Source organism: Bufo gargarizans, chromosome 7 (genome assembly GCF_014858855.1).
Source record: "Bufo gargarizans isolate SCDJY-AF-19 chromosome 7, ASM1485885v1, whole genome shotgun sequence".
NCBI classification, from domain to species: Eukaryota; Metazoa; Chordata; class Amphibia; order Anura; family Bufonidae; genus Bufo; species Bufo gargarizans.
In genome coordinates, this window is record NC_058086.1 from 158176296 (window position 1) to 158195876 (window position 19581).

The window sequence follows — 19581 nt, forward strand, 5'->3', positions numbered from 1 at the left end:
ATGATTTTTTGAATCTTTTATGTGTTATCATTATGGCTAATTCTTCTGTATTCAATAATAAAGAAAATGTTTGCTGTTTTGTCAATGCGTTATTCCATGCATGGCTAATTACAATAATTATGTAATTAAATTTGTAATAGACAACCACAGAAAGGAAGGAATCATACTGCAGAAAATGTACTTTTTTCTTCTAATATGCTGGTTGTAATTCTGACTGATACGCGGGGTAAAAGGGGCAGCTGCCCCGGGCCCAGTTGCTTCTGGGGGGCCTCTTGAGCCCCGCTGGCCACTCCAGTGGTGTAACGATTGCAGCCCCGCAAGTGCTTTTTATTAGGTGCCGTGGCCGGGCCCTCCCTGTATTTGAAGTGCGGCTGTGCTGAATTCTAATCCTTATCTTGTCATTGCGAGACTCGAGGTCTCCCAGTATCACAACTGGGACAGTATCGGGATTGCAATTTGCGCGCCACCTAACTGAATCCCGCCGCAGCCCGCAAATTAGTACAGAGCGGAACAAGTAGATAGCATTTTTTCTTTATAATGTATGGCACTGCCCTGGCACACTATTCCTGCTTCATCCCGGATGGGGAGGGGGATCTGGGGTGAGGTCATGATCAGTGGTGCGGCAATGCTGGCTGCAGCCGGCTGTATAAGGGCAGGAGGGCACGGCACTGGCAGCAAAAGCAAATCCTTCATAGGGGCCCAGCCCCGGGGGCAAAATCATCAAAAAAATATATACAGTGGCCTTGGGGGCAAAAAATGGAATATATACAGAGGGGGGAAAAATGGATCTATTTTTGTGTGAGTGAGGGTGCTGAGTGGTTGGAGAAGGGGGAGAGGGGGGTGGAGGGGTTAGTAGTACTGTACTATCTGCACATTGTAAAAAAAAAAGTAATCAGCAAAATACTATATATTTGTGTCAGAAATTGTGCTAATTTTTAGAATAATGATACAGACATTTTATTTGATACTTTTGTGCTGATTTAATTTTTTTCTCTATATTAAGAGACACTATAATCACCAGAACCACAACAGTAGTGATAAACGAACATCGGCCGGGACGTTTCACGAAGGCGCGTTTGCGATCAAATGTTCGCGAACCACGCTTTCGCGGTGGGCCCCATTCACTTTAATGGCAGGCGAACCTGAAAAACCTTCAAGTTATATTTGCAGCCACCAAATACTTAGGCCTCTTTCACACGACCGTTTTTTGCGTTCCTTTTCAATGGTTCCGCAAAAAAAACAGAATGTACTCCGTATGCATTCCGTCTCCGTATTTCCGTTTTTCCGTTTATAGAACATGGCCTATTATTGCCCACAAATCACGTTCCATGGCTCCATTAAAGTCAATGGGTCCGCAAAAAAACAGAACACATACGGAAATGCATCCGTATCCGTTCCATTTTTGCGGAAACATCTATTGAAAATGTTATGCCCAGCCCAATTTTTTTATGTAATTACTGAATACTGTATATGCCATACAGAAAAACGGAACAGAAACGGAAATACAACGGAAACAAAAAACTAAACAATGAATTCGTAAAAAACGGACCGCAAAACACTAAAAAAGCCATACGGTCGTGTGAAAGAGGCCTTACTATAAGTGCACAAGTGGACAGTGACATACCAGAGGGGGATCAATGGCAAAAATTCCCACAATATGTATATTAATCAGGGGCCATTTTTTTGCATCTTAAAGGGAAGCTCTCAAAATGTGCCCTGCTGGAGACTAGAAAAATGTTATTTTAGGCCACAGGAGTACGGGCCCCCAAAATTAGGCATTCACCTGACAGAAGAGAACAAGTGATCATGTGGCTGGAGGTATATTAGACGGTCATTGGATAATTATTTTACTGCAGGCCAGAGGAGTACAGGCCCCAAAAATTAGGCTTTCATCTGACAGAAAAGAAAAAGTGATTATGTGGCTGGAGGTGTATTAGACGGTCAGTGGATAGCAATTTTACTGTAGGCTAGTACAGGCCCCAAACATTAGGCATTCACCGGACAGAAAAGAACAAGTAATTATGTGGCTGGAGGTATATTAGACAGTCAGTGGATAACGATTTTACTGCAGGCCAGTGGACTACAGGCCCCAAAAATTAGGTCTTCATCTGACAGAAAAGAACAAGTGATTATGTGGCTGGAGGTAAAACAGACGGTCAGTGGATAACAATTTTACTGCAGGCCAGTGGAATACAGGCCCCAAACATTAGGCATTAACTGGACAGAAAAGAACAAGTGATTATGTGGCTGGAGGTACATTAGGCGGTCACTGAATAACAATTTTACTGTAGGCCAGTGGAATACAGGCCCCAAAAATTAGGCATTCACCTGAAGAAAAGAACAAGTGATTATGTGGCTGGAGGTTTATTAGACGGTCACTGGATAACAATTTTACTGTAGGCCAGTACAAGCCCCAAAAATTAGGCATTCACCTGACAGAAAAGAACAAATGATTATGTGGCTGGAGGTACATTAGGTGGTCACTGAATAACAATTTTACTGTATGCCAGTGGAGTACAGGCCCCAAAAATTAGGCATTCATCTGACAAAAAAAGGCATTTTATGCCACTGTATATACATAAGACAAGGACCATTCTTTGTTCTGGGTGATGGCGGATATGTGTGGGCTGGCATGAGGAAATTCAATTATACGTGGTCGTCACAGGTGTTGAATTCTTCCAAGATCCATGCCTCATTCATTTTTAGAAATGTGAGGTAGTCCACACTGTTGTGAGCTAGGCGAGTGCGCTTATCGGTCACGATCCCCCCTGCTGCGCTGAACACTCGACGAGGGGCAAGCCAAGAGTTCCATGGCAAATTGTGCCAGCTCTGGCCACAGGTCAAGCCTGCACACCCAGTAGTCAAGGGATTCCTTGCTTCTCAGAGCGTCCACTTCGGACGTTAACCCGATGTAGTCGGACACCTGTCGGTCTAGGCGTTCCCTGAGGCTGGATCCGGAGGGCGGCTGAAAATGGGTTGGCTGCAAGAATGATCTCATATCTGAAGTGACCAACACATCTTCAAACCGCCCTCCTTTTGCAGGAACGGTAGGATTGGTACCCGCACCTGTTTCGCTGTGGGTGGAAATTCCTATGCCAGTGCCCACAACAACAGAATGCAGCATCTCTTGCAGCAAGGCCTGGAAATGCTGCATTCTGGCACCCCTTTATGATGCTGGTAACATGTCTAACCATTTTGTGTTTGTACCAGGGGTCTAAGTACGTTGCCACCCAGTACTGGTCCCTGCCCTTTATGCTTTTTATACAGGGGTCCCTCTTCAAACACTGGAGCATGAAGGCCCCCATTTGCACTAAATTGGAAGCGGTGGAGCGGCCTGGCTCCTGCTCATCGACCAGTATAATGTCGTTCTTGGTCTGCTCCCCCATTCACGGACAACACCAGGGATCCCCGAAAAGTTTAAAGTCTCCCTCAAAGCCTGCTTTTCTTGCTCCTCCTCCTCCCCCCAGCCACCATCCTCCTCCGACTCCTCTTTAGGATCGTGCTGACTTGTCTCAAATGGAGTAGCCCCCTGGGAATTCATTCAGCATTGCGACTTCCTCATCTTCCAGCTCCTGCTCCTCGACGGCTTGATCAATGACATGATGCAATGCACGCTCCAGAAAGAAGGCATAAGGGACGATATCACTGATGGCGCCCTGGCTGCAACTGACCAGTTTGGTGATCTCATAAAATGGCCGCAGTAGTCTACATGCGTCGCGCAAGAGCCGCCACTGGCGCGGTGAATAGAAACCAAGCTCCCCAGAACCTGTCCTGCTGCAGAGTTCGTACAGGTAGTCGTTAACGGCACGTTGCTGCTGAAGCAGCCTATCAAGAATATACAAGGTGGAGTTCCAGCGCGTCGGGCTGTCACAAATCAGACGTCTGACTGGCAGGTGGTGTCAGCAAGGCAAGCCATGGCCGTATAAAATCTTCTAAAATTGCCAGAGATTTTCCTGGTCTGCTGCAAGACGTCCTGGACCCTGGGGTATTTGGCAATAAATCGCTGCACGACTAAGTTCAGAACATGTGCTATGCACGGCACATGTGTCATTCTGCCCTGTTTCAGCGCGCTCAGCAGATTGGCACCGTTGTTGCACACCACTTTAACAACTGTCAAATTGAGCGGGTTACCCACTGATCAGCCTGTGACCGCAGAGCTGAAAGCAGTGCAGGACCAGTGTGGCTCTTGGCTTCCTGGCACAACAGCTGCAGCACAGCAGCTCAGCAGCTCAGCTGGCACGTCGAATAGGTTCTGGGGAGCTTTGGGTGGTGCAGCGGAAGAGGCGGTAGCAGTGCAAAAGGAGGAGTCAGCCGAGGAGGAGACGGAAGATGGAGGAGGAGCAGAAGAGGCAGGCCTGCATGCAATCCGTGACTGTAACACCAAATCCACACAGGTGCCACGGGTTACATGCTTGACGGCCATCAGAAGTTTCACCCAGTGGGCAGTAAAAGTTATGTACCTTCCCTGCCCGTGTTTTCTACACCACGTATCTGTGGTCAAATGTATCTTGGCACCGACACTGTGTGCCAGAGATATATTCACTTACCGCTGAACGTGTCCATATAGCTCTGGTATGCCCTTCTAGGAGAAATATTTCCTTCCGGGGACCTTCCATTGCGGTGTGCCAATGGCCACAAATTTTCTAAAGGCCTCCGAGTTCACCAGTTTATACGGCAGTAGTTGGCAGGCTAGCAGTTCCGTCAAGCCAGCGGTCAACCGTTGGGCAAGAGGGTTACATGGCATCATCAACTTTTTATGCTCTAACATTTGGGCCATGGAAGCCTGCCTTATACCAGATAAACACGACGACGACACGGTGGAATGTGGAGTGGAGGACAAATAGGAGGAGAAGGAGAAGTGGCAGGACGTGGAGCGCCTGGAGTGTGGCTTTGTGTGTTCTGACGGCGTTGCTCCCACTGGGCTTGGTGATGGGAGGCCAGGTGCCTTCTTAAGGCGGTCGTCCCTAGGTGAGTATTAGGCATACCACGACTTATGCGCTGACAGCACAGGCTACAGATGGCAACACTATTGTCAGCAGCTGACACTTTAAAAAAAGCCCACACTGCGGAGCCATGTGCTGGATTCCTGGGAGTGCAAGATGTGACCGTGCATGGTGGATGGCTCGCTCCAGATACATTTGCAGTCTGCTTTTTGCCTCCTGTGCACTGCGAGTTCTGCCTGCTCCTTCTCCCTATCTGCTGCCTCGTTTCTCTCTTTGAACTCCCCTTCTCTTCCTCTTTTGTGGGTACCCACGTGACGTCCATCGACACGTCATCATCGTCATCTTCACCACCACTGACTTTAGAGATCTTGGAGTAGGCAGCATCAGCGCAGACCATCGTCCTTGGGCTGATCTGGGTACTGGGTACTGATCTGGTAGTCAGATCGCTGGGTGGCAGCCATTGCTAACTCCTCTTCATCGTCCAATGCCAAGAATGGCTGCGCATCAGTAAGGTCTGGGAATGGATGGAAAAATAATTCCTCTGACTCGAGTGGAGGGGCTATGGTGGTGGTGTCTTTGGGGGTGCACACAGCAGAGAGTGAGGAGAGTGCAGAAGTGGATGGCTGAGTGAGCCACTCAACCAACTCTGGTGCATCCTTTGACATAATCGCGTGCACCTTCTCCAACCTCCCACTTAGGCTCTGGCCTGGTGCACCTGCCCGACCCCTACCACCCCTGCGGAACGGCCTGCCTCTTCCTCTGCCTGTCATTTTCAAAATGACCCTGTGCCAAAGTCCCTAGAGAAGAGCAGTATTTGTGGAAGCAGGTATATCGCAGGCCTTATGGCTCTTTCACACTTGCGTTGTCCGGATCCGCCGTGTACTCCATTTGCCAGAATTACACGCCGGATCCGGAAAAACGCAAGTGAACTGAAAGCATTTGAAGACGAATCCGTCTTCAAAATGCGTTCAGTGTTACTATGGCAGCCAGGACGCTATTAAAGTCCTGGTTGCCATAGTAGTAGTGGGGAGCGGGGGAGCAGTATACTTACAGTCCGTGCGGCTCCCGGGCGCTCCAGAATGACGTCGGAGCACCCCATGCGCATGGATGACGTGCCATGCGATCACGTCATGCATGCGGGTGGGGCGCTCTGACGTCACTCTGAAGCGCCCCGGGAGCCGCACGGACTGTAAGTATACTGCTCCCCGCTCCCCACTACACTTTACCATGGCTGCCTGGACTTTAGCGTCCCGGCAGCCATGGTAACCATTCAGAAAAAGCTAAACGACGTTTAGCTTAAGGCCGGATCCGGATTAATGCCTTTCAATGGGCATTAATTCCGGATCCGGCCTTGCGGCAAGTGTTCAGGATTTTTGACCGGAGCAAAAAGCGCAGCATGCTGCGGTATTTTCTCCGGCCAAAAAACGTTCCGGTCCTGAACTGAAGACATCCTGATGCATCCTGAACGGATTTCTCTCCATTCAGAATGCATTAGGATAAAACTGATCAGGATTCTTCCGGCATAAAGCCCCGGCGACGGAACTCTATGCCGGAAGAAAAGAACGCAAGTGTGAAAGAGCCCTTAATCAGTATTAGGTGGAAGCCGGTGTATCGCAGGCCTCAATCAATAATTGTTGGAATCAGGTATATTGCACCCCTCAATCTGTATTTTGTAGAAGCAGGTATATCGCAACCCTCAATAAGTATTTTTTGGAAACAGGTATATAGGACACCTGAATCAATATTTGGTGGAAGCAGGTATATCGCACCCCTCAATCAGTATTTTGTAGAAGCAGGTATATCAAACCCCTTAATCAGTATTTTGTGGAAGCAGGTATATCGCACCCCTCAATCTGTGTTTTGTAAAAGCAGGTATATCAAACCCCTTAATCAATATTTTATAGAAGCAGGTATATAGAACCCCTTAATCAATATTTGGTGGAAGCAGGTATTTCGCACCCCTCAATCATAATTTTGTAGAAGCCAGTGTATCGCAGGCCTCAATCAATATTTGGTGGAATCGGGTATATTGCACCCTTTAATCAGTATTTTGTGGAAGCAGGTATATAGAACCCCTTAATCAGTATTTTGTAGAAGCTGGTATATAGCACCCCTCATTCAGTATTTTGTGGAAACAGGTATATAAAACACCTGAATCAATATTTGGTGGAAGCAGATATATCGTACCCCTCAATCAGTATTTTGTGGAAACAGGTATATAGGACACCTGAATCAATATTTTGTGGAAGCAGGTATATCGCACCCCTCAATCAGTATTTTGTAGAAGCAGGTATATCAAACCCCTTAATCAGTATTTTGTGGAAACAGGTATATAGAACCCCTGAATTAATATTTGGTGGAAGCAGGTATATCGCACCCCTCAATCAGTTTTTTTGGGGGCAACAGGTATATCACACCCGTTGCAAATAGTTGTTCCAATAACTCTTGTCCCTCTATATACCTGCAGTATCGCAGCAGAACCGCACACAACCGCTGCACAATGCAAATGCACTATAATATACTTTCTATGTTAAAAAGTATATTATAGGTATATCACACCCCTCAGCATATCACACCTATCGATAGCACACCTATACCAGTCCTTAAAAGAACTTTTGGAGCCCTATTAGCTAGCGTTTGGTGTCCCTAACAGTCTGTCCCTGCTCCACACAGCAACCTCTCCCTACACTGGCAAAACACAGAATGTAAAATGGCTGCCAGATTGGGTTCTATGATAGGGTGGGGGTGTGTCCATGTGCTGAAACGTCTCAATTGGCTTTCCTGTCCCACTTGGTGGATGTGTCATGGGTCAAAGTTTGGCGCAATGCAAAAGAATATGGCGCCGGTGGACATCGCCCAAATGTTCGCATGTTCGGCGAATCGCGACCGAGCAAAATTCAACGCGAAATGACCGCCGGGCGAACCGCAAGGCCATCTCTACACAACAGCTAAACGTAGTAGTTCTGGTGGCTATAGCATGTCTCTGCAAGCTTTTTAATGTAAACACTGCTAAATAAAGGGAGAAATACAGTACAAATAATTTTCCGTGAGAAAAAATAAGTTTAACATGCTGGAAGCAATATTCCTTTATTGCATGTGAAGGTAAACTGATAAGCTTCCTAGTGAATATTAAGTAGCCATATGATATGATCTGTGATGTTTGGTTAGGATTATGCTGCTTTAAAAAAATAAAAATAAATACCGACAAGGTGCAGGTGTTTTTCCTCATTCCTTTTCCAGACATATATCTGTCATTGGAAGCATCTTCCAATTTTCATTGTACAAATTCTACACTTAAAGGCTATGGACACCTTCGGAGCAATTTTTCTGACTGTTTGTGACTCACTTTGGGCTAAAAATCTTTTTTTCAGTCGGTCGTTATTAAAAAAGTTCAACAGGGTTTAAAGTCTGTGTTTGCACAGTATCTGATCTCCTGACCTCGTAAACACTCATTTAAGTCATATTCTTATCAATTAAAGAGTTCAGTATATTGAGTGTTTGTAAGATAAGACTTTGCATGAACCTTTAGCTGAAGGGACTGAGAAGTGGTACTCTGCAAATAGACTGATTTTTAACTTTTGTATCTCAAAATCATCTGTATTTGTATAGCGCCACCTACAGTTTTTTTAAAATTATTTGTTTGATCTGCTCACTGACAAGGCCGCACATGCTCAGTTTCATCCTAGATCTGCCCCCTGAGCTGTGATAGGGAGAGCATGGACACGCCCCCTTCGCTGCAGCAGAAAAGACACTCCCCTTGAGCTGTCAACTTGATATAAATCTAGCAGAGCAATGAATGTGGAGATCTCTGGATCCATGTGAGGTGCAGGGCTGGTTCTAGCTTTGCTAGAAAGAGACTGTCATGTACTATATGAGGTCTGATTTTCATTCTTTACATTAGTCATGGGATAACAAGGGATTTTATGTTTAACAGTAGAAGTAAATGGGAAGATTGATGGGACATGATGGATGCTAAGTGTGAAAGGTTGTAGAATGGTCTCAAGAAATACAAATCACCGTATGGTACCATTTAAAGAGGACCTTTTATGCGATTTTATTAAGGGAGATATATACCTGTATTTGCGGGGTACCCCTGCTGATGCTGCCAGCCTGCTTGATTTTTTAAAAATATGCCTCCTATGCCCGCTGTGCCCCGCGGGATTTCTCCCACTCAGTATGCTAATACTGAGCATCGGAACAATGAGGAGGAGACTGAGTCTTTCTCCATGGGCGTCTCCTTCTCCCTGGCTGTAGCGCTGTCCGATCGATGTTCCCTAAATCTCCCATGCAGACATCTTATGTATATATCTACCACAAGGGCAAAAAATTACATATACCATATATTGTGTCTTACAGAATATGAAGTGTATCACCACATGTTCAACCCCTCCTATCTTAAGATACTTACGTCTGCACGTAAATCTACACATGGTGCAAAGCCCACAACTAAAATTACCTTGTGGGATATACCGTATATACTCGAGTATAAGACGAGTTTTTGGGCACATATTTTTGTGCTCAAAAAGCCTCCTCGTCTTATATTCGAGTCTTGATTTGGCCGACCCGAAAATGCCACTGCAGCGAGCGGCCCGGCCGGCACGTGACTGACGTCACTTAGTAACGCTCCTGCTTCCTGAAGTGGGAGGAGCGTTACTAAGTGATGTCAGTCACGCGCCGGCCGGCCAGCCAGCTCCAGCTCGCTGTAGTGCATTCATTGTGACAGTGAGTACAGCCGGACCTGTTATCAATAGGAGAGAGATTGTTTGTTTTACAGAGGACTAACACTTTACACGCAAAGGCAGTTATGTGCGCAGTTTAGGACATGAGGGGACACATAGGGCCAAGAGGGGGACCAGCATAAGATGCTATATGTCTTATGCTGCCTCCCCCTCATGGCCCTATGTGTCATAGCACATATCCTCTATAACAGCGTCCTCCACAGATCCACCCCATAACAGCGTCCTCCACAGATCCACCCCATAACAGTGCCATCCACAGGTCCCCATAAGTGTCCTCCACAGATCCCCCATAAACACTGTCCTCCACAGATCCACCCCATAACAGTGCCATCCACTGGTCCCCATAAGTGTCCTCCACAGATCCCCCATAACACTGTCTTCCACAGATCCCCCACATAACAGCGTCCTCCACAGATCCCCCACATAACAGCGTCCTCCACAGATCCCCCACATATGCTGCATTTCCCACCCTAGTCTTATACTCGAGTCAATAATTTTTCCCATTTTTTGGGGGTAAAATTAAGGGCCTCGGCTTATACTTGGGTCGGCTTATACTCGAGTATATACGGTACTTCCCCAGCCAATTCGAATCCTCTTCTTGGAAGCGACCTCTTACTACAAAATCCTTAATAGTTCTACTCTTCCTAAAACCTTTAATGGGATTATTTGAGTTTTCTTCTTTAAGGACTCATCCTGGGCCAATACATGCCAGTTATTTAATAAGAGGAGCCATTGGGGTGTAAGTAACCCCTTCCCGACCAGTGCCGTAATAGTACGCCGTAGCGGGACGTGACTTACTGCCCAGCGCCGTACTGTTATGGCGGACTGATCAGGCAGGTGCAGGAGCTGCGCCCGCCTGATCAGCGGCAGGGGTCTGGCAGTAACTGATAGCCGGACCCCTGCTGCATCGATGCGGCGCATTAACCTTTAATGTGCCGTGGTCCGCACTGACCGTGGCACGTGCGATGTATGGGGAGGGAGGGAGCAGCCATCGGGTCCCCGCGCTGCTGTGACAGGGACCCGATGGCAGGCAAGGCAGCCCAATGCCTTACTTAGGCATCGTGGCTGCCTTCCCTCTTAGTCTGTGAGATCCAGCCCCCTGGATCTCACAGGCAAGCAGGCTGTAAGTGTATTAAACTGGTAATACACTTACAGCCAATGCATCACAATACAGATGTATTGTGATGCATTGTAAAGGGGATCAGACCCCCAAAAGTTGAAGTCCCAGAGCGGAACAAAAAATAAAGTGAAGAAAAAATTTACAAATATGAAGTTTTAAAAAAATATTTAAAAGTTTCAAGTTAAAGCGTAAAAATAAAGTAAGAAAAAAAAATAGGGAAAAAAAGAACAGTAGACATATTAGGTATCGCCGTGTCCGTATCAACCGGCTCCCTAAAAATATCACTTGACCCAACCCCTCAGATGAACACCGTCAAAAAAATAAAATAAAAACTGCTAAAAAAACATTTTTGGGTCACCTCACATCACTAAAAGTGCAACACCAAGCGATCAAAAAAGCGTATGCCCCCCAAAATAGTACCAATCTAACCTTAATCTCAAACTATGGCTCTCAGCCTATGGAGACACTAAAACATGATTTTTTTTTGTTTCAAAAATGATATTATTGTGTAAAGCTTAAATAAATAAAAAAAGTTGACATATTAGGTATTGTCACGTCCATAAGGACCTGTGGACCTGCTCTATACAAATATCACATGACCTAACCCCTCAGGTGAACACCGTAAAAAATAAATAAATAGAAACTGTGTCAAAAAAGCCATTTTTTGTCACCTTACATCACACAAAGTGTAATTGCAAGCAATTAAAAATTCATATGCACCCCAAAATAGTGCCAATCAAAGCATTATCTCATCCCGCAAAAATGATACCCTACCCAAGATAATCGCCCAGAAACTGAAAAAACTATGGCTTACGTAAATAAAAAAAGTAGACATATCAGGTATCACCACGTCTGTAACGACCTGCTCTATAAAAATATCTCATGACCTAACCCCTCAATTGAACACTGAAAAAATAAAAATAGAAACGGTTTAATGAAAGCCATATTTTTGTCACCTTACATCACAAAAGTGTAATACCAAGCGATCAAAAAGTCAAACGCACCCCAAAATAGTACTAATCAAATCGTCATCTCATCCTGCAAAAAATGAGCCCCTACCTAAGACATTCGCCCAAATAAAAAAAACTATGGCTCTCAGAATATGGAAACACTGAAACATTATTTTTTTAAATAAAAAAATTCTGTTATTGTGTAAAAATAAATAAATAAAAAAAGTATACATATTAGGTATTTCCACGTCCATGAGAACCTGCTGTATAATAATATCACATGAACTAACTTGAATATGAACAGAACTTGCTTTGTTAGTGGAAAAAAATTGATTAAAATGGAAAATCTGCCCAAAAAGTTACATTTTGAATTTTCATCTCCATTTTCCATTAATTCTTGTGGAACACATAAAGGGTTAACAAAGTTAGTAAAATCAGTTTTGAATACCTTGAGGGGCGTAGTTTCTAAAATGGGGTAACTTTTTTGGAGTTTCTACTCTAGGGGTGCATCAGGGGGTCTTCAAATGTGACATGGCAGCTTAAAATAAACACAGTGAAATCTGCTTTCCAAAAACCATATGGCGTTCCTTTCCTTCTGCGCAATGCCATGTGCCCATACAACAGTTTGCGACCACTTATGGGGTGTTTCTGTAAACTAAATAATGCTGTTAACCCTTGATTTGTTAGTGGAAAAAATGGATTCCATTAATTCTTGTGGAACACCTAAAGGGTTAGCAAAGTTTGTAAAATCAGTTTTGAATACCTTCGAGGGGTGTAGTTTCTAAAATGGGGTCATTTTTGGGTGGTTTCTTTATGGAAGCCTCACAAAGTGACTTAAAAGTAGATTTTGGAAATTTTCTGAAAAATTTCAAGATTTGCTTCTAAACTTCTTAACCCTCTAACGTCCCCAAAAATGGCATTCACAAAATGTCCCCAAAAATGGCATTCACATAACGTCCCCAAAAATGGCATTCACAAAATAATGTTTCACATAATGGCATTCACATAATGGCATAACGCCCCCAAAAATGGCATTCACAAAATGATCCAAACATATAGGTAATGTAAAGTAATAACTATTTTTGGAGTTATTACTATCTATTATAAAAGTAGAGAAACTGACATTTGGAGATTTGGAAATTTTTCAAAATTTTGGGTAAATTTAGTATTTTTTATAAATTAAAAATAAATATTTTGACTCAATTTTACCACTGTCATGAAGTACAATATGCGATGATAAAACAATCTCAGAAGGGCCTGGATAAGTGAAAGTGTTTTAAAGTTATTATTACATAAAGTGACACATATCAGATTTGCAAAAAATGGCCTGGGCAGGAAGGTGAAAACTGTCCCGGTGTTGAAAGTGTTAAAAGTAAAAACCAGTCTCTCACTTTTGTTTTTACCTCTAATCTATGTTTATTGAGATCCCCTCATTCACGTGCAAGGGCTATGCTATAAGCAGAGTCTATCACATTCTCTGGGTAATCTCTCTGCAAAAAATGTCTTTTTTACTTCTTAGATTGTTCAATGGACTCATCCCTATCAGTTATTATCCTTCTAAGGCCTCATGCACACGACCGTGGTGTGTTTTGCAGGTCCACAAATTGCGGATCCGCATAACGCGGATGGCGTCCATGCGCGTTCCGCTTTTTGTGGAACGGCACGGACAGCCTTTAATATAAACGCCTATTCTTATCCGCAAAGCGCGGACAAGAATAGGACAGGTTATATTTTTTTTGCTGGGTCACGGAACAGAGCAACAGGGTGCTGTCCGCATCTTTTGCGGCCCCATTGAAGTGAATGGGTCCGCATCCGAGCCGCCAAAACTGCGGCTCGGATGCGGACCTAAACACGGAGTGATGTCCGCATCTTTTTCGGCCCCATTGAAGTAAATGGGTCCGCATCCGAGCTGCCAAAACGGCGGCTCGGATGCGGACTAAAACAACGGCCGTGTGCATGAGGCCTAAGATGCATGAACTGTCCATACAGGGACTGCCAATTTCACATGGGGCGGGTGGAAGCTACCATAGTGCAAGAGTGAATTTTTGTAAGTGGGTTTCCTATAGACATTAGTACATAGATTACTATCTCTTACCCGAACCTTAACATCTAAAAACTCCAAATCCTCAATATCTATTTTACTGGTAAATTGCATATTCATGTGATTGGTCACATTCAGATAGTAACATAGTACATAAGGCCGAAAAAAGACACCTGTCCATCCAGTTCGGCCTGTTATCCTGCAAGTTGATCCAGAGGAAGGCAAAAAAAAAACTGTGAGGTAGAAGCCAATTTTCCCCACTTAAGGGGAAAAAAATTCCTTCCCGAATCCAATCAGGCAATAAGAATAACTCCCTGGATTAACGACCCCTCTCTAGTAGCTATATCCTGTAATATTATTACACTTCAGAAATACATCCAGGCCCCTCTTGAATTCCTTTATTGTACTCACCATCACCACCTCCTCAGGCAGAGAGTTCCATAGTCTCACTGCTCTTACCGTAAAGAATCCTCTTCTATGTTTGTGTACAAACCTTCTTTCCTCCAGACGCAGAGGATGTCCCCTTGTCACAGTCCTGGGGATAACTACGTGATAGGAGAGATCTCTGTACTGACCCCTGATATATTTATATATAGTAATTAGATCTCCCTTTTTTAAAAGTGAATAACCCTAATGTTGATAATCTTTCAGGGTACTGTAGTTGCCCCATTCTAGTTATTACTTTAGTTGCCCTCCTCTGAACCCTCTCCAGCTCTGCTATGTCTGCCTTGTTCACAGTAGCCCAGAACTGTACACAGTACTCCATGTGTGGTCTGACTAGTGATTTGTAAAGTGCTAGGACTATGTTCTCATCACCGGCATCTATGCCCCTTTTGATGCAACCCATTATCTTATTGGCTTAGGCAGCAGCTGCCTGACACTGGTTTTTGCAGCTTAGTTTGCTGTTTATTAAAAATCCTAGGTCCTTTTCCATGTCAGTGTTACCCAGTGTTTTACCATTTAGTATGTATGGGTGATTTGCATTATTCCTTCCCATGTGCATAACCTTACATTTGTCAGTGTTAAACCTCATCTGCCACTTCTCTGCCCAAGCCTCTAATCTATCCAGATCCATCTGTAGCTGTATAGTCTCCTCTTCAGTGTTAATTACTTTACACAGTTTAGTGGCCTTCTACAAGATCATTATTAAATATATTGAAGATAATAGAGCCCAATACTGACCCCTGAGGTACTCCACTAGTGACAGTGACCCAATCTGAGTGTGTACCATTAATAACCACCCTCCGTTTTCTATCATTGAGCCAGTTACTTACCCACAGTCCGAGCATTTTATATACTAACCTTTTATGCGGTACAGTGTCAAATGCTTTGGGGAAGTCCAGATGTACGACATCCATTGATTCACACCTGTCATATCTAGAACTTACCTCCTCATAGAAACTGATTAAATTAGTTTGACATGACCGATTCCTCATGAAACCATGTTGATATGGCGTTATTTGCTTATTTTTATTGCGATCCTCCAAGATAGCATCTTATAAAACTTTCAAACAGTTTACCCACAACAGATGTTAAACTTACCAGCCTATAGTTTCCGGGCTCTGTTTTAGCACCCTTTTTGAATATTGGCACCACATTTGCTATGCGCCAATCCTGTGGAACACTCTCTGTCAGTATGGAGTCTGTAAATATCAGAAATAAGGGTCTGGCTATGACATTACTTAATTCTCTTAGGATACGGGGGTGTATGCCATCTGGTCCTGGCGATTTGTCTATTTTAATCTTTTTTAAGATATTCAACAAATTTATCATATTAGTGTTTTAGGATTTTGCATTAGTAATGATGTTGATCAGTTGAATAAGCGAGTGATAGACACACTTTTGGAATTGCAGGGATGTAAACCTCATACAGAGCAGGAGATGTGAATGCTTTACTAAGGGTATTAGATCGATGTTTACCCCACCCTTGCCGGCCTGGGCATTCTGGATTTATTTCAGAAGCAGGTACTTAAAGGATAACTGTCACCTTTGGACCCTAATTTCAATTTTCATATATATAGTTACTATTACCCTGATATTCCAGAATCACTAACTATTAGACTTACTTACCCCATATTTCATAAGATCCAGCCCTTAGCAACCAGTCTGCACAAAACTGCAATTTCCTTATTCAGTTAAGATGGCCCCTGATGACTCATCCTAAAGCTAATCCAGCCTGCTCTCACTACCCACAATGCACTGAGCTCCACGTGCACCAGCTTCTGCACCTTAACCCATAGGTGCTCTCCACACTTAAACATGCCCCCTCCTGCTATCAAATACACTTTAGGAACATCCCCCTCCCCTAAACAGTGCCATCCACAACCCCCCCCCTAAAAAGTGCCATACATAGATCCCCCTCCCCAACGCTCACAGGAGTACATTTATAAACTGGAATCCATATCTTTAACTTTAATCATTGCTCATCTCTTTACTTGGATACCTTACTCTCAGCTCCGCTAATAGCAGGCAGTGCGGACGGCGCTCACTCACTGATGCCACGTGCCTGCTCTTCCCACTTGGTGGCGCAGGCACGTGACATCAGTGAGTGAGCGCCACCTGCACTGCCTGCTGTTACCGGAGCTGAGAGTAATGTATCCAAGTAAAGAGATGAGCGATGATTAAATAAGTAAATTTAAAATAACGCAACTACATCAAAAACTGGGCAAGAAACACAGCATGCTTTTTTCAGTGCCGATTTAACCACACCATCTGTATATACACTAATGAGAACCTGCAGCTGGCATTTCTGACAGGCACCTTCTGACTCTCAGCACTTGCACACAGTTTTATGCGAATTGCTACTATTTTAATAAGCTTCAGCTATGTTACTTAAGGAACCGCGGTAAAACTGCACCGTCTGAATATTCCCTGTGGCAGCTCACCTGCGTTGCTCCCAGCCGTACAGATGAGCTGGGCGGATACACAAATGAGGCGGAGCCGCTCGCGCAGAAGCGCCTAATGGGTGGGGCCTAATTTTAAAGCGGGCGAGGCATGGTAAAGCAATCGGCGACTAGTGGTAAGAATGTGGGCGTCACATACTAAGGAGGCGGGTGCGGTCTCCCGACACCACGCCCACTCTATTGGAGTACGGGCGCAGTCTCCGCCCAGTTCCTGGTTAGTGTTTGGCTGTCACCCGGTAAGATGTCCGAGATGCTGAACAGCGAGTTGTCCGCTCCGCTCACCCGCATGAAAATGAGCTGCTGCCAGAGCTCCATCTACGACCTGACGTACAAGGTGCCGTATGCATGTACTTACCTACCTGTTTGTCGTCCGGGGGTAGGTGATGGCTGTGACTGGTGACAGCTTGTGTATGGCTACTGGTGTGGACCGGCAGAGTGGGGGTTAATCGTGAGACTTACAGATTACAGTTAATAAATGTATAATCCTTTAAGCTGCAGGGCCCTGTATATTCTAACCCCCCAGGCAAGCGTCCCGTCACCATGGGAACGCCTGGGGGTTAGAATATACCATCAGATCTGAGTTTTCACAATCTCAATGAGATCGTAAAACTCAGATTGGATGGTATATTCTAACCCCCAGGCAAGAATACCATGAACTTGCATCTCACGTCCTCCAGCAGATAGACGGACCTCTCCTAGCAACGCAGTTTTAGGGTAAGGTGAGAATAGGCGCTATGGGTTGCAAATTGAATGATTTTAATGGTTTAGGAAGAATTAATATAAAATTTGAAGATGGCCACTAAGGTTATACTAATCACCTTTATATAGAAAAAAAATAATAATATGAATAATATGGAAAAAAATAATAATATGACAGTTATACTTTAAAGTTAGAGCATTAGTGTACCCATGTAGTGAGAGCAACCCGAGTGAGGGAGAAAAAAGAGCTTTAAAATGGTTGAGTAGTCAAAAGGATCTGATTGTCAAACCGGCTGACAAGGGTGGGAATATTGTGGTGATGTATAGGAATTATTACATAAGTGAAACAGAAAGACAATTGAATAATGAAGATGTTTATACACCCCTGAAGTCGAATCCCATGTATAAATATCAGAAGCAGTTGAGATCTTTTCTATGGAGATATACGGAAATTGGGTTTTTGTCCAAGAATACTGCGGAGAAACTATACCCATAGTTTCCTACTAAGCCTGTGTGGTATTTTATACCTAAAGTACATAAAGTGAATCCACTGGGGCGAATTATAGTGACGGGGATTGGTTCAGTTACAGAACGCCTTTCACAATATGTAGATTGGCTTCTTCGTCCTTTGTTAAAAGGGATACCTTCCTATTTGAAAGACACCAGTGATTTCATGGAGGCGATTAGGGATTTAGAATGGAAAGATGGATATTTGTTGGCATCTATTGATGTAGAGAGCCTACATACCAGGATACCACAACATTTGGGGGTCCAGTGTATCCGCAATATTCTTGAGAGACAAGGTTAAACTCATGGGTATGTGGATTTTGTGACTGAAGCATTGAAGTTTATTTTAACCCATAATGCGTTTATGTTTGGCAAAAAGTGGTATAAATGAAAAACGGGGACAGCCATGGGGACTCCAGTCTCCTGTACTTTTGCCAATTTGTTTCTTGCAGTTTTTTTCGAAGATCAATATTTATTTAGGCTGAGGAATCCTTTTGTGGCATATATTATTTGTGAGATTCATTGACGATGTCTTTATAGTGTGGACCGGTACCATGGTGCAATTTGTTGAATTTGTGGAATATCTGAATGTGACCAATCACATGAATATGCAATTTACCAGTAAGATAGATATTGAGGAGTTGGAGTTTATAGATGTTATGGTTAGGGTAAGAGATAGTAATCTATGTACTACTGTCTACAGGAAACCCACTTCCACAAATTCACTCTTGCACTATGGTAGCTTCCACCTGCCCCATGTGAAATTGGCAGTCCCGTATGGACAGTTCATGCGCCTTAGAAGGATAATAACTGATAGGGATGAGTCCATTGAAAAATCTAATGAGTTAAAAAGACATTTTTTGCAGAGAGGATACCCCGAGAATGTGATAGACTCTGCTTATAGGATAGCCCTTGCATGAGAATGAGGGGATCTCATTCAACATAAACATAGACAGATTAGAGGTAAAAACAAAAGTAAGAGACCGGTTTTTACTTTTAATTACACCCCAATGGCTCCTCTTATTAAAAAGGCCATTTTAAACAACTGGCATGTATTGGCCCAGGATGAGTCCTTAAAGGCGACGGCCTTTCTACATATTTGCGGTTATAGTAAGTGACCCCTATTGACTCCCAAAACAACTTTCTTATAAAAGATATTTATATTGTAAATATTCTTGATGATTGTAAAGGTTTGGCTGTCTGAATCAGCATTGGCTTTTGGAAAATTGGTATCATTTTGTGAAGAAAAATAATTTTCTCTCTTACCAATAATCGAATTGATACATTCTCTAAGATATTGGAGTGTTATTTATATATATTTATAAAAATAAATAAAAATAAATAAATACAGGGACAAGATCTAAGAACTCGCAGCTTATCTATCTACTATTTACTGTATCTTTCTACCATGTATCATATACCATATCAAATATCCAAAAATTGCATATTAGGGCTCTGGTCAGCTAGATGCCATCCAATCCCTGCCTTGTGCTAATGAAGTTCAAAACACTTAAACATACCTGTCCAGGGATGAGTGTTTCTGGTGAGAGACCTTGACTAACAGGGTGGCCATGTAAATAGTACTTTATATAAGGTTTTTTTTTTTTTGGTCCGGAGTCCATACCCCCAATCAGATATCATTTCTGAATTATTCAGTGCAGGTTGTACATTTTAGGCAG